The sequence below is a fragment of the Papaver somniferum genome, chromosome 7 (genome assembly GCF_003573695.1).
Source record: "Papaver somniferum cultivar HN1 chromosome 7, ASM357369v1, whole genome shotgun sequence".
Taxonomy (NCBI): domain Eukaryota; kingdom Viridiplantae; phylum Streptophyta; class Magnoliopsida; order Ranunculales; family Papaveraceae; genus Papaver; species Papaver somniferum.
In genome coordinates this window covers 257052111-257067219 of record NC_039364.1, presented here as the reverse complement: position 1 = coordinate 257067219, position 15109 = coordinate 257052111, and the positions used below count along the sequence as shown (strand labels likewise).

The 15109-nt window shown below is 37.2% G+C and overlaps 2 long non-coding RNA genes across 4 annotated transcripts; both read right to left on the bottom strand.

Annotated features, from left to right (window-relative positions):
• Positions 1-867: 867 nt before the first annotated feature.
• LOC113293675 lies at positions 868-1348 on the bottom strand. The gene is made up of 3 exons (XR_003332452.1): positions 1190-1348; positions 1004-1082; positions 868-880 (listed from the first exon to the last, which is right to left on the bottom strand). It is a non-coding gene; the product is annotated as an uncharacterized LOC113293675 (long non-coding RNA).
• A 5860-nt stretch (positions 1349-7208) lies between these two features.
• On the bottom strand, positions 7209-10603 carry LOC113300181. 3 transcript variants are annotated; one of them, XR_003335526.1, is made up of 3 exons: positions 10372-10603; positions 8222-9122; positions 7209-7614 (listed from the first exon to the last, which is right to left on the bottom strand). It is a non-coding gene; the product is annotated as an uncharacterized LOC113300181 (long non-coding RNA). The 3 variants fall into 3 exon arrangements; XR_003335525.1 differs by having other exon boundaries at positions 8222-8704; XR_003335528.1 differs by lacking the exon at positions 10372-10603 and having other exon boundaries at positions 8222-8704; positions 9009-10365.
• Positions 10604-15109: the final 4506 nt, after the last annotated feature.

Here is a 15109-nt window from a genome sequence, read left to right as displayed (position 1 = left end):
GTGTTTAATTTTCCAAAATTCAGTAACACGTTTACTCCATTAGGAAACTGTTATATTTTATTAAAAAAAAGAGGCCCTTTCAGGTGATTCCGTGCAGGGATTTCACCTGTAAATGCCCAGTTCCGGTCACCTGAGAAAGCCAGGTTCCGATCACCTGAAATTGTCAGGCAGTATATTCTCAAATTCGAACTATGAAACTGCAAATTTATAATCATTCTTGTTTGTGAAATTACAATACATCCATATATTCATATTCATATCCAGTGAATTTATGCAACCATTCACTAAATTAGAAGGTTGATACACTAGGAAAATATAATGAACAACCTACTTCTATCAGTGTAATTCTATCTAAAGGTTACATCATGCATTAATAAATCAAAAGTACACTACATATGACCGCTCGGATGGTGGGTCTGCAACATTTGAGTCTCCATGTGATCCCTGCGTTCAAACATTAAATCTTTTATGCACAGGAAGTTTTTCCTGAAAATAGTAGCAACAAACAGCTTGGTAATCAAACATGCAGCTAAGACTAATTTGCAGGGGCATAAGTACTCAAATTAATATACAAACTGAAATCGGGTACCTTAGATATCTGATAGAACCAGGAATTAGCATAGCAATTTGCAAGCCGTGGGATGGTGTATTTCTGCATCAAAGACAAGAAGGTTTGCGATATCAAGAATTCCTGACTTGTCAATATAAACAAGATAAATCTTTTAAATATGATATTCTGCGTAGACTGAGTAGTTGATTCGAATTAAAATAATGTATCTTACCTCCTGCCTTAAAATCTTAACAGACTCCCTTAAAGGATCAAAATATTTAGTAGAGTGCTGCAATCATTTATTCGCCAGCTTTTTAAGTACACCTTGTCCTGCAGTCGCACATGTTTTAGAGAGCCCAATATCTCGGATAAACTAAAACCAACTCACTGTTAAAAGTAGAATGATCAGTTAGCAAATTGATACAGACTGCAGGAGCAACAAGAATTCCTTACCATTATTTGTAAATATCTGTGTTTTGACTCAATGACCATAAGCAAACACCAGCAGCTTCTTTAGATAATTCAGGAGCACCTATGTAACAAAAATGATCAGAACCCAAGCACATTATGCAGATATCTAGATAGTGAAGTTTGTACCCTATTGAAAGTAAGTAATCTAAGCGAGATAATTTAACTCACTCTTTCCTACAACTTTGAGCAACAAAGTAAATATATGTTGGGTAACTTGCTTCTTGCTTTGCATCCAGGTGAACAAGACCAGCAAGAGCCATCTCTCTTAGGACAGGGCGTACTGCCTCAAACCTCTCAGTATCCAACAAAAATAGATAAATTATCATCAACACATCTAGAGTAGCATCACAGAACATATAACATATGTGCATTAAGATATCATGCTTGCTGCCATGACTATGGTTGCAGTACTTGCGTATAAGGCCAAGCATACTCACATTTTTCTCAACTGCTAAAGGGTTTACTTTTCCATCTTTTCTACATTTCCATCCATCCAAGCAAGTCCTCGAGCAGCCTCGGCTACCAAACCTTCCTTTTTAGCATATGCATACATTATGCATAAGTATAAATAATCAATAATTAATCTACTGAGTCACGCATTTTTGAATGGCAAGGTATTTACCTCTTTAAGTTCTAAAACTGCGAAAGCAACTCCATAATTTCCTGCCAAAATCAAACAAATACTTTGTTAGTGAATAAACAAAATATAAAATGAACTTTAAAATAGGAAAGAGAGCATCATATGCAGACCTGCAACCATATGTTTCACTGAAATACACTTGAATAGAGTTCCATAGGCAAATACAGTTGCAACATCCAAGAAGATAGATGATGAGTGCTAAAAAGCGCATTTTTCTATATATTTTTCTTGGCATTTAACTCATCTTTTGTGCATTAATTCTACATTTTATCCCATATTCTGTATTTTCATTGTTTTCAAGAATAAATATTTTTCTTAATTAATTTTGCATTTTTAGGTAATAAATAAAGTCGGATGACTTGCGGAGCAGAAAAGTGGTGAAAAGCCAGGAAGAATTACGCAAGGAAGCCGCAAAGAATGGAGCGCACGTCCAAAAAGCTAGGAATGGGCTCAAGAAGGAAGAATTGTTCTTAAAGAAGATATGGGCTTGGCATACCCAAGGCCCAAAACCCTTACCCAAACCCATTTTCTATATCCATACCCGCCTCCATTCTCAGCCGTGAGATCGGATCCATCTCATCATCCAATGGTCGCTTCTTCATCGTTCATCAAAATCTGAAGTTCTTGTCAAACATCATAGTGCCTAAATTCTAAGCCTTCAGATTAGATTGCATTTGAATCCTACGGTCGCTTCTTTGACTATGCATCAAATCTCAATACTTCCGCTTAACACCAGAGTACCTAACTCCATCTTGCGCCGTCGGTTTCGTTGTATCTATGCATCCAACGGTAGCTACAAGCTCCACTCCATCTCGCCGTCAGATTGTTCTATCAACTCCACATCCCACGGCCTAGCTTCGAAGATCATCCAACTTGATATCCCCGATCAACACTCTAACACCAAACCCTATACTACCCAAACAAACAGCCCCTCCCCTTCTTTCCATCGACCTCATCCCTCTCTGCAACTCCACCACCTTCACCTGCCGCACCACCATCATCACCACCAGCTTCTTCACCTGCTACAACCACCATGCAACCACCATACCATCATCACAACCACCTATATTACCTAAACCACCTAATACCCCTCTCTCTAGCCCTCTATTTCACTGATTTCTCACCATTCTTTTTTCTGAAACCCTAGGTGAGAAATCAGTCAAATAGGTGAGTCTAGAGTAGCAGTTGGCGCATGGGAATGGAGCAGGAAGAGATTACAAGGCATGGGTCGACGTTAATTGGGATTGATTTCAGCGAATTAGGTGAGAATACCAAACCCTAATTTCAACGGTTTTGGGAATTTTTGAGGGAATTGTGTAAAACCCTAAATTGGGGGAATTGGGTATAAATAGAGGCTTTGGGGTGTTGTATTGGATATGCCTGGATTAGCTAGTGTGTCACCCAAGAGCACTGGAATAGCCAGTGTCTCAAGGGTTAGTGTTTAATTTGCAACTATCTTTATGTTTATTCCATTACTCTTGTTTAGTTTCAGTTCAGTTGCTCTTATTTAGTTTCAATTCAGTTCATGTTTTTGTTTTATGTCTTCTGTGTTTGTTTATGTTCAGTTCAATGCTCTGTTTAGTAATTGTTTTGTTTTTATTGTTGTTACGTGAGCTCACATGTGTATGTGTATAGCTAGGCTGAGATGATGCCTTAAGTCACTGTTAGTGGTGGAATGCTAGGTTATAATTCATGTAAATTGAGTTGATTGAGTAATGGAGGAATTTAGTGCTCAACTGTGCTTGTGATTGATTGTGCTGTCAAAAGACAGTCAATGCTAGGAGTAAACAGTTGAGCAAGCTTCTTCTCCTTCCATTCCATTTATGTATACCCTGGAACATAGGCAGGCTTGAACCTTCACCTAGCTCCATTAGGGACAGGGATTTAACATAGAATTACACTATCTGGCTAGGTCACAAGGTGGATTCATAACCTAGTTGTGTTGTTTCTCTGTTTTGTATATGTAGTTTTGCTCCCCTGCCATTGCCCTTGGCTTAGGCCTTGGTTTGCAACTGTCTTGATTTATCACTACCACATTGCCACTACCATGCCATTGTTAATATGCACATGTAGATCACTGTTGTTTTATCATTGTATATATTGCCACATTGTATATAATGACACTATTTTCATTGCCATTGTCCACTTTCCCTCTGATATATTGCCCTGTTTTGCCTTGTTCTGCCCTGTTTTGCTTCCCTTCCCAGCCTGCATTACCCTACTGCTGCTGTTGTGCCTCTCTTCCTTTGCCTGTGCTGTCCACAGTACCAGTCCTCTCTTGTCACTGCCCTGTAAATATCCTCTCATGTTGGCCTTGTACATACATTGTTTCACTTTGTTACTTCCTCACTGTCACTTTCTGTTTGCTCACTGTCTTTCTTTACCATTCTTGTTCACTGCTCTCTTGTTAATTCCCACTTTGCTCTCAGCTCTGTCACTTCTCTTCTTCTTTAAGCCCACTGTAAACTCTTAAGGTTAAAGACAGGCCCAGTTCACTGTGAACTCAAAGCCCAACGCACATGCAAAGGTCCAGAATCAAGTTTAGAGATCCAGGGCTCAGTTCACTACACTAAGCCCAAGCCCAAATTCAAAACCAAAGCCTAGTGCACTACAAAACCAACTGAGCTCAAGCTCAGTTCATTTCATTAAGACAACACCCCAATTCATTCCAAGAGTATTCAAAGGCCCAAAGCACAATCATAACCCACTGGTTACCAAAATCCATTGATACCCAAAGCCCAACAATAGCAATTTTAGAGCCCAAAATAGCTAGAAACTCCAAACACACCCAGTCTCTGTGGATCGACCCGTACTTGCACGATCTACAACTGACGACCGTGCACTTGCGGTATTACTGTAGGCCCGTTTCATTTCGCTTCAATTTTATACGCTTTCCCGGGCCCACCAATAGACAAAAGTAATGTCCTGCACATGATAGTAATACAGGGAAATACAGGAAACAACATCAAATCCATGTGACATTGATTACTAAATCACAAACGAAGCTCAACAAATACATATTTTATGAGTTTAAACAGATATTTGACAAAATTATGAGGCCAACAACAATTAATGGCTTTATCTACAGAAATTGATTCATCTGAAAGCCTACTCTGCTCATCACCTTCTATACAGAGAGTGAGAAAGGTTAAGTAGCAGAAAGACTCCTTAATCCTACAAGCAACATATTCCTTAGCCCCAAGCCATTTTCCTCCAAATGATTCAGCAAAAGACTCGTACAATATCTGCACTATTCAATAAACTAAGTCACCACCAAAAACCCTAGTTAATTAACCACGAGAACTAATGGAAAAAAAAAGTTACCAGAAAATCCCAATTCCTTGACGTCGACAAAACCTGGTATGAAAACCCATCTTTAGAAATATGAAATTAAATGTTAAAATCCGCATAAAACACACTCCAATCGTTCAAAACTATGAAATAATAATGAAAAAAAAAGGTTAATTTGTACAGATTTAATTTAAGAGAAGATTATACAAACCCTAGATCCGGCTTAATCTTTGTGCTTTAAGTCTTAACAACGCCCAAATCATTCTCCATTTGCCGTCGCTAAGCAATTAATTAATCTATAGTACAGAGTGTGTGAGAGAGATTGATTCATTGGTGGTGGTCACTGAGTCGTGAAGGTGGCGGCAATTGTTAGGGAGGCGGAGGAGAAAGTGGAAGAGAGGAAGAGAGAGTCGTAGAGGAAAGTGATAGTTATTTGGTCATACAGATTATGGAAACCTATGGATGGTGCAAATTTCGTGTGGGGTTTTCATACGGATATGTGGATGGTGCGGATTTCGTTTGGCATTTTCATACGGATCAAGGCAATTGTGTTTTTGTTGGATAAATTTGTGTTTTCTGCGTAACTCTGATTTTCCGGCAACTTCTTCGTCCGAACTCGGAATGATCTTATTCTTTTTGAATTCTCTTCAATCTGGTAATAAAAAATCATGAATTTGAATGAGTTAATCTTAGTATTTGTCCCGTCTATTGCTTTTGAGAACTTTTGCTCATTTTTGTTGGACTTCTTCCACTTGTCTTCGACTTGGGCACTTGGATACTTGGAGTATTTCTCTGGTAGGGTTTCGACTTCAAACTTAGTATGATACATCATTGAAATCGATAAATATGAAGCTCAGTGTCGATTCGAACTTCGAATGTGGTATAACGTCATACAAACTATGAACCAGGAAGTTCCGGGAGGGTTATGACTTCAAAATTAGCATGATACATCATCGAAATCGGTAAATATGAAGCTCAATGTTGATTCGAACTTCAAATATGGTATAACGACATATAAACTATGGACCACAAAGCTCCGAGAGGGTTCTGACTTCAATCTTAGCATGATATATCATCAAAATCGATAATATATGAAGCTCAATGTCGATTCGAACTTCAAATGTGGTATAACGGCATACAAACTATGAACCAAGAATCTCCATGAGGGTTCTGACTTCAATCTTAGCATGATACATCATCGAAATCGATAAATATGAAGATCAGTGTTGAATTTTAAATATGGTATAACGTTATACAAACTATGAACCACAAAGCTCCGAGAGGGTTCTGACTTCAAACTTATCATGATACATCATAAAAATCGATAAATATGAAGATCATGGTCGATTAGAACTTCAAATGTGGTAAACTAGGAAGTTTCGGGAGGGTTCTGACTTAAAAATTAGCATGATACATCATCGGAATCGATAAATATGAATCTCAGTGTTGATTCGAAAATCATATATGGCATAACGGCATAAAAACTATAAACCACAAAGCTTATATTTTGTCTTCAGTTCACCAGAAGGAGAAGCTCAGGTCCAAATCGAGTAATCTTCGAACCCGAGATGTTAAAATATGATATATTTGGTCTTCGGTTCACCATAATAAGATGCTCAGGTCCAAATCGAGTAATCTTTGAACCCGAGGTGTTCAAATATGATATATTTTGTCTCCAGTTCACCAGAATAAGAAGCTCAGGTCCAAATCGGGTAATCTTTGAACCCGAAATGTTCAAATCTGAAATATTTCGTCTTCATTTTACCAGAATGAGAAGCTCGGGTCCAAATCGAGTAATCATTGAACCCGAGATGTTGAAATCACACCATTTACGAGGCTAGTTTCATACTTCGGCGCTAGTTTTCATACTTCAACGCCAGTTATTTCGTTGGATAACAACACAAACTTGTGTCTTTAGAACGTTATCAAATTGAGATACTTGTCTAAACCAAATAGTAGGTTTCAAATAACAAGGTCAATCTAAATGAATGTTCGGGAATCCATTTTTAAAATGAGATTGAGGAAATGGAATTAACTACACAAAATCAAATGATTTCAAGTCACTAATCAATTTCTGAGACACAAATCCGATTTTTTCGAAATTCCCAATATTTCGTTCAACGACAACATAAACTTGTGTCTCCAAAACGTTATCAAATTGAGATACACTTGTCCAAACCAAACAGTAGGTTTCGAATAACAAGGTCAATCTAATTTCATCTAATTTCTTTTCGGGAATCCATTTGTAAAACGAAATTGAGAAAATAAAAGTAAGTCCACAAAATCGGAAGATTTCGAGTCACTAATCAGTTTCTGAGACACGAATCCGAATTTGTCACACTCCTGAAATTTAACTAGAATGTTGCAAATCTGTCAGCACTGACAAAAGAATTTAACTAAACAAACAAAACAAAATTGACAAACAATAACTAAAACAAAAAGAACAACTGCCAACAACTTAAACAAAAAAATTAACAATTGTGAAACCAAAGCAAGGGATGGTGGTATTGATATAGGAAGGAATGTAAAGTAGAACGCCAGAATTGCTATTGCCACTCCATGACCATACATCCGTAACCCGATCTTTCCGTTTCTTAGGAAGTGTTCTTTACTTTAGTTCGTGCGCAACAAAATTTCATGCTCCTAACGGAATCACCAGTTCCTGCACCAAGACATAAAAGGAAGCTTCATTAGAGTTTACTTAATATGAACGACTTTTTCCATGTGCAAATCTTTAGATATTTTTACTTCAAACTTGCAATACGTGAATAGAACTAATTAGAGCACTATTTAGAACCATGAGCCCACGGTATAGCATGAGGAACGCACATTACATGGATGACAGGGAAACTAATTTAAACAAATCAAGAGGATTATGCTTACAGTTACAGATCACAATACTCGAAATTATAAGCTGACACTTAAAAATGAGACAGGGGATACCATCTATGGTTTTGCAACAAGTGAATAACACTAATTAGATAATGGCGAAAACGTTAAACGGATGATCATCCAAAGGTAAACTGCATTCTCTTAACCAACCTAATCACTAATCTTTATATGCCTTTGCAGCTTCAAATCTGAGTTTGATCCATATGGTCAAAATCTCTAATATCTCTTAACCAACATCGAAAATATCCCTTGCACACAACAATAAGTTGCTAGAATGAGACAGTAGGTATAGTAAAAGGATAGGGCTAAAGAATCTTTACTGAAGAGCGTAATGGGAAAAATAAAATTGAAGATAAATCTTCTCAACCAAGACATACCTTGTTCTGTATCTCCTCGAATCTCAGGAAGTATGCAGTAAAGACCAATCTTCTGGCTGATGACATCAACTACCATAAAGTATCCTTACTACTCTCAACAGATCTGTTATAGATTACACAGTCACCCAGAATAACGGCCAACACCCTAGTGAACCTTGTTTCAGATGAGATCAGTTCAAGAAGTTTGTGAGTCTAGAAAGGATTCAACTGTATTTGCTCAACAACAATGTAGGATAGACAAGTTTACATAGCTAGGGGACACAGGTGTAGTAGTCAGTCATCACATATAAACTGATAATAATAAAAGCATACTATACAAGTGGGAGTTTTGAGCAGAAAAGGTGAATACGACTACCTTGATTTCTTTATAGAGCTTATCCTCCTCACCATTGATCTTTTCAAGTATGATGAAATGAGAACCAAGTTTGCAAGGCGCGTTCGGGTCATCTGAATCCATACCATCTCTGCTCGAACCTAAAATCTCTGCGCGTTTTTTTAGCATACTTTATCAAGTTAGACAAATCTTGATAGTCATTTGATATGCTTGAACCTAAAATCTCACCAAACGCACAAAAAAGAACTGAAATGTTGTGTTTTACAGTAAGATAGTCATTTGATATACTTATGCCTAAAATTGCCGCGAACGCACAAAAGATGAGACGAACAATTTTACCACAGGAAAGATGAGACGATACTACAGCAAGAAAGAAGAGACAAAGGAGTATTTAAACATTGTCTAAGAAAAAGTATTACTGCAATGTAAAAAGATTACGAATCCTACTCTTACAACGATGATGGTAAAATGAGAAACCGCGGTTGGTAGATAGATCTCCATGGCACCACAGTGATGCAATTCATCATCCACAAGAGGAACGTGCATCATATGTCGTTGCACACAAGTCTGAATTCAAAATTAAATTGTTTCGCAGTGATAATCTCAAGTGTTTAGCAGCAATTTTAACAAACCCCCTAGATTTATTGATAATAAAAGCTAAGAATAATCAAAAGTTCCAAAGCTATAGAAAACAATTCACATCATTCTGCAAAACCTAATTCAATATCACGAGTAAGAGCTAATTAGTTATCTGTATTGCGGAGCATAGAAGAAAAATCCATATGTAGTTGATTTTGTGAATAATAATCGCATTGAATTCAACTAAGTAGCTAACTCTTCATATTTTTTTTCTCTGTTCTTCTCGTGGACAAAACTGCTGGTAAACTTTTATGTTTGGTGAACTAAAACGATCATCCTGGTGGACTAAACTGAACTTTTATGTTTTGTATAAGGGTAAAACCCTAACTTGGTGAGGTTTTGAAAGAAAAAAGGGGGGACTACAGCCAGGTTTAGTCAACCTGTGCTTCCGCACCTGATTTAATAAAATCTAGGAGGCCACCGATCAATGGCTTCACCAACATGAATTGATTAATCCAAAAAAATACTCAGCTCATCACGTTCTAATGTTTCAAGTCTGGTTTTAGAGAGGGAGTGAGAGAGGTTAAGTAGCAGAGAGACTACTTAATCATACTACAAGCAATATATCCCTCAGTCACAAGAAATTTTATCCAAACTGATTCATCAAAAGACTTGGGCAACATCTGCGCGCATCATACAACAAACTAAATCACTACCAGAAACCCTATTCTGCATCATGACAGAGTCTGCAAACCCAAACTAACAATGGAAGTTTACAAACCCAAACTAACAATGAACAAGAACAATGACCAGATTTCTGAATTCTTGTACAAACCTAACTCTCTCTGAAAAACTTACTCACAAGAAAAGGGTTGTTGGTATTCGATATGCTTCACAAATCCACATTACCTAGCCACTATGGACTACTCTAATTCAATAGAATTTCATCAAATTAGCAAATAAATACAAACCAAAATGTTGCGAATTCACCAAAACCTAAGTTTTCTTCATCGAATTAGATACCAAGAACAATTTACAACAAAATTTAATGAATACCCACGAATTCAAATACAAATTAAAGACGAACCGTAAAAATAGCGATAGCGATTGGCAACAATCACAATTAAAAACTCTCAATTAAACCCACTGTTTTTAAAACCCTCATTGTTTAAACCGTAAGTTCACAATTGAAGAACTGTAGTATGTAATCGAATAATAAAAAGAAGGGAAATCATACCAGAAACGATAACCAACGAATTTCAATCACCTTCATCGTTATTATATCTCTTCAAATTCCCTGAAATTGATGAGTATATAGAGAAATCATAAGAATGAGATTGGGTTTTCTTTGATTGGAGTTTGATTCAAAAAAGGATCATTTGAGTTTGCTTGGGTTTTTCTCTTCCGATTGGTTTCGATCTGAGGTATAGAAGGAGATGGAAAATTTGTCAAGTCTATGTTGAGCTCGATTTTAGTTTGGTTACTTTGGTTGCGTCGATAGTGGTAGGAAATATATGGACTGAAATTTTTGGTTCCCAGAATATTTGTTCCGGGTTTAAGTTATTCCATGGTTCTATCCCCATTAGTTGGTTCCAAATGAAAGACTTATAAAATCTTAAAATTGTATTTTGCATTTTCTAAATTTCAAAATAAACCATTGTGTTAGCTATGTACATGTGTGTTAGTGATGGTTTATCAAAAGTGATTGTAGTTGAAGTGGTAAAACGGATTCGTATCAGACTTGTGAAGAAAACAATTTTTAGATTTAAATTAAACAAGCAAATAAAAAGAGTTGTTCAAAGTTATAGAGAAAAACACACCAAGACTTGTATTCCACCATTGACCCATTATTTGATAAATTCTAATAATTAATATTCATGCAATTTTTTTTTTTAGAGTGATTCTAATTTTATGCCTTTTGTAGATTTTTGAAGTAATAAATGTAAACACCAAGCATGAAACATCAAAAGTCTTAAACTAAGCATGCTCCATCAAAACGAATCACAATTATTCAATAAAAATCAATTATCCAATATAAATTCCATGCAAATAATCATGTAAAAATATTGCAAATAAATATTAAAATTAGAATTATACCAATTAATGTGGAACAATGGCTTCCTCCGTCGCCTTGGCTAATGGGTTTAGCTCCTCATCCCGAAAACACACTCACAAGATGTATTCATGGCTAAATAAGTGCTTTTATTGATGAAAATGATTGATAATTGAAATTAGCAACGCTGCAGAAGTGTTACAGCGTCACTGTTACAAATGGTGTAAGTGCTGAGAAGAAACGATAGAATTAAAGTGCTGTAAATAGCGACACAGGGTGTTCTTACAAAGGGTGTAAGCTGCTGGAAAGAACGATACAAATCGTGTGCTGTAAACAGCGACACTCGTTTCTGGTTTTAAGACTGATAAAGAACGACTGCCTTAGCAGGTCTGTTCTTCCTCTTCTTCTTCCTCCTCGAACAGCAGCAGCAGCAGCAACAATCAATGGTATCTTCCTCGTTTCGGCTCTGAACTCTCTCCTAATTCTCTCCTAAGGGTTTCTAACCTTTCTTTGATGTAAACCAACACTTATATAGCCCAACAGATCCATAAATCTCGACTAAATCCGAGAGTATTTCTCTTTTTTTCTTCTCGAGCAGTTGAGAGAATAATCTCTTTTCTGTTGCTTTGTACGCGTCCTATGGCCAGTTATTACGCTCCAAAATTCTCTTAAGACTTGAACAAGACTAGGTACATCTTTATCCAGCGTAAAACTCTCCCAAAATTCTTCCCAAAATCTTTGAAAATAAACCGAAAGAGTACGTATCATGTTGAACTTTGATTCACTTCTCCCGGCCATTCTAGACCAATTAAGCCCATGAAATCATCCATACTAGAATTGTATATCTATATCACGTCCAGCCCATGAGAATCAGTGATTGAATCTCATTAAAACTCGTCCGAAAATCCAACCCTAAATCTGTCTGGTGAAAAAAAAATTTCCCGCCAAAATTTTCTTTTGAATTTGAGAAGTTGACCTCCCCTTATCTGTGGATGGTCTCCCTTTAGCAGATGCCTGGAAATGGGTCACCCCTTAGTAATTAGGTTACCCCTTATCCAAAATCAAGGGTCCGTATAGCAAGTGTCCTCTGGGGCATTTTCCGCACTTTTTTCGGGGTTCCTCCGGGGTATTTCTGGGGTACTTCCGGTACACTTCTGGGGCGCTTCCGGTACTTTATCAACGAAGGTCCAAACGCCGCATTTTCAGCCAATTTCGCCGCAAAACTTTATTCTTCTAAAAACACCTACAAATAAATAAAATATCCAAATAAGTACAATATCGAGCACTAACAATATATATAATTGAGATAAATTAGACACATAAATGCGTCTATCAAATACACCCAAACTTATTATTTGCTAGTCCCGAGCAAATCAAAACTACAAAATAAAATTCTAACTCACTGTCGCAGGCATCGTCGATTGCATTTAGCGTATGCAATAACCCTTTAAACCCCTAGGTGGCCCTAGTGGCCGAGTTATAGTCTCGGGAGGGCTTACCAGAGATATACCCACAAAACCTGTACTCCAGACCTTAGCTATCTACGCAGAACCTTGGAAGGCACTAAAGAATCTCCTTGGTTGGCATACTTATTGACTACAGGAAGAAGTACCCTGATGCGAAATTCCAATTGTTGTACACGAGTTTGCACTCAAGCATACTAAAATTCATATAAAGTGACAGAGCTCTACTCAGATAGTTGCACTATGGACATCATATTCGGAGTCAAAACTAATCACATGGATAGATCAAGAAGATGGATATAGAAAACATAGATGGTTTTGATGTTTACTAAGTGAACGACGTTTCCCATATCTGTCTGAAGGCCTCCGCCAAAATGAACCTATCCTAATGGATTGAGATACTAGTCTGACTAATATCAACACACTGACATATACAAGGGTACCAGTGGTCGATAACCTAACTCTAGGTCAACACAACTGGCATATACAAGGGTACCAGTGGTCGACTTTATTGAATTTATTCCTTTTGGTCAAATGGTCTGGTCTCAATTTCTCTTTTTTTTTTTCTTTTTTTCAACTTTTTTTTTTTTTTTTTTTTTCTCTTTTTCTTTTTCAACTTTTTTTTTTCATGGTATCTCAATCACTCTAATTCACCCTAGCATTGGTAACAACTTGAATCGTGGGCCCCACGTATCACTTAGAGAAACATAGTTTAAAAACAAAATAAAATAAAAATAGAAGTGAAAAGGACTCAACGAGATATGGTGAAACTATCATGTTATTTCTAACACCTGAGCTCTGTGCTTTTATGAATAGACTCTTTAGATGTTTCCATCTAATCAGATTGGTTCCTCAAACTCCTACAATCAAAATGCTTCCATCCACTTAGATTAGTTAGTGCAATCCTCAATAGGCATAAATTTCTAGGCTCTGGAGTTTATTTATTGCAAAAAGGTGACAAAAAGTGTTTCTTCCCCACCCCCAAACTTAAATCTTACATTGTCCTCAATGTTCTAAAGATGAAATTAAAAGCATGAACAAGGAGAAACTATTACCACTGGAGGGAAAAGAAATAAGGAAGGATATTACCGTATCACATGAACGCGGGAGCCTCGCAGGAAACGCTAACTTTATAGTCATTAGCTAGACATCAAATACCTCAAAAAGAATTTTCACCTTCCAAAGTCGTATACCAATAGTCGAAACAATTGTGGGTCCATAAGACCAAATAGAACTGCCACGAATAGGAGACAAATGCTCAAGATTAGAAAAATGAGCAGATAGAGCACAACCTGATCTAAAGTTTCTCGCAAGACAACTGGATTTATCTCGGGTGACCACTTGGGCTTCATATGAGTGTCTCGGCAAACAGCTTTATCCGAAAAACGGGTCTCTAATATATGGATTTTTTCCTGGACATTATCAGGAGGATCGGGTTGTGGAGTCTGAATAGACTCATGGAATACCTCACTAGGCTCGAGTCCCAAGATAGGAACTTCTAATGGGGATAATTTACGATCACAAGAATCATTACTAGCCCCAAACTTAGGGTTTTCACTACTCTCACACAAACCTCTCATTATTGCTTGAATTTCCGGATCTTCCCAGTCCTTAAAATACTCAAGAGATTCTTCTAGTTCTCTACCCCCAAACTTAGAATTTTGGGTGCCTCTACAATGACTAGTCACAATGTTCCTAATTTCTAGACCATCGGGTTCTTGAAAAAGGTCAATTGCTTTCTCTAAGTCATAATCAGGTGGTTCATCCTCAGCTTGCTTCATATCTTTTATGGTCCACTCTAAGGCTTCCTTATTTTCTTGAAGCACGGTCTCTGGCCTAATTTCCTGATCACTATCCAAATCGGAAGCTATAATCACAGGGAAAGACTCGGGTGGGCCTAAAAATGTATAATTAGACTCCAACTCAGGAGGCTCTTTTAAATAAGGTGTTAAGATAGACTCGGAAACTAGTAATGGTTCGAACCTATTTTTCCATATATCAATATCTAACATAGGAACAGAATCCAACAGAGCATTAACTTGTTCAATGTTACTATTATCGTCGAAATCCAGGCTAAAATGGGATAAACAACTCTCCAATGTATTTTCCGATACGATGTTTGGTAATGACTCCTGAACTAAGGTTCCTATCATGTTCACCTCTTCAATACATGTGCTATCTAGCTCAGAATGTAGCTTGTTTACATTAAAAATATTCAGCTCAATAGTCATATTACCAAAAGAAAGATTCATGATACCATTTCGACAGTTTATGATCGCATTAGACGTAGCTAAGAATGGGCGACCTAAAATCACAGGTATTTGGTTCTCTGGGTCGGGGACAGGTTGGGTATCTAGGACCACGAAATCCACTGGATAAATAAACTTGTCGACCTCAATAAGAACATCCTCGATCACACCACGAGGGATTTTAACGGACCTATCAGCTAACTGGAGTGT